Here is a 1,789-nt window from a genome sequence, read left to right as displayed (position 1 = left end):
CCCTTTTAAAATAATACCTCAAATCAAAACTCCAATTCTTATAGAAATTTTGGCAATACCTCCTCTAAGACTCAAATTTCTGCCGCCCTTCAAGGGTCCCAACTATCAAATCAAACACCTCTCAGTCCTTCAAATCACTTCCAGTAACAAATTATTTCAAAATCAAACAAATACCAATATTAAATCTTTTTCCAAAATCAACCAACCTCAACAGCAAATTATTGACAACAGCTAAACCACACATTTTATACCATATACACAATCCATCAATTATTCTTTCAATTCATTCCTATCTTACGGTCTTCTAGCCTAAGTTTTCACGTGACATTAAACATTAACTACGAGAAACCAAAACCATACCTTCGTATGAAATCAAAATATTCAAAGCTCCGGAGAAGCTTTCTGAGTGAGCTATCGAAGAAGAAAACGTCCAGAATCGTCTGTGCCTCCTAAAACTCCCGTTGGCCAAACCCAAAGGAAAGAGAAGTTATGTCACTGTCAACTTCCACTAATAAAAAATGGTTCCAATGTGTAGAGGAGAAGGTTACGAATACTCTTACCGGATTAGATTTTTTATTGGAGTTACGGATTTCAAGAAATCGAAGCCGGAAGTTCGGAAGAGTTTACGTCGATCACTGATAAACCCATATTTCATGAGTACTTTTGTGCTTAATTTGAGTGATTTATACAATCCTTCACCTACTTATTCACATTAATTGCATGGTTTTACTTTTCCTTCCTTATTATGTGATGTAAATGAAAAACATGTTTCCTAAGCTTTAAAATCAATTAATTTAATTACCTTTATTTCCATTCAATGCCGTGATTAGTGTGTTGAGTAGTTTCAGATTTTCTAAGGCAGAATGACTTAAAGGACGGAAAAGAAAACATACAAAAATAGAAGAAGAAAGCAAAACGGAGCTTTAAGGAAATTGGTATCCACGCGATCGCATGGATAACGCGATCGCGTGCCAAGCATGAATTAGCAGCGACGCGGCCGCATGACTGACGCGGTCGCATGACTGACGCGACCGCGTGACAAGGAAAAGCTCCAAATGACGCGACCGCGTGACCCACGCGGACGCGTGACAGAGGCCACGTATCAGAATTTACAGAATACGCCCCCAGCAAATTCTGAAGCCCTTTTTGGCCCAGATCCAAGTACAGACAGCATAGACCATAGGTTATAAAGTGTGAGAATGCACCCATTCAAGAGAGAGCTCGCATATTTTTACTTTTCAATTATTTAGATTTAGTTGAGAGGGAGATCTTCTCTCTCTCTTTTAGGATTTAGGATTTCTTCTTGTTTTAAGAGTAACTCTGGATCCCAGGTTTAATGTTCTTTTATTTTAGTTTTACTTTTATTTATTTATTCCAACTTCCAACTTGATATCATTATCTTGCTAATTGAGCTGAACTTAAGTAATCCCAACCTTTTCTTAGGAAATAAATAGGATTCAAAGGCCAGATTAATTAGTCCATTGACTTTTCTTTGCCCTAGTAGAGGTTGACCAAGTGGAGTCTAGATTCAACCTTCATTATAGTTGAGAGAGATAACTACATTGGACCTCCAACTTCTCTTACCTTGCCAAAAGTTTACAGTTATTATTTATTTTTAATTGCCATTTAATTCACTCGTCATTTAAATTACTTGCTTCCCACTTTCTAAACCCCGATTACAACCTTTATAACCAATAATAAGAACACACTTCCTCGTTCTTCACCATTCGCCATCATATGATCCTTCCTTACCCCAATACCAATCCAATCGTTTCCAATCATCACCACT

The sequence above is a fragment of the Arachis ipaensis genome, chromosome B09 (genome assembly GCF_000816755.2).
Source record: "Arachis ipaensis cultivar K30076 chromosome B09, Araip1.1, whole genome shotgun sequence".
Taxonomy (NCBI): domain Eukaryota; kingdom Viridiplantae; phylum Streptophyta; class Magnoliopsida; order Fabales; family Fabaceae; genus Arachis; species Arachis ipaensis.
Note: the sequence above shows the minus strand (reverse complement) of the source record.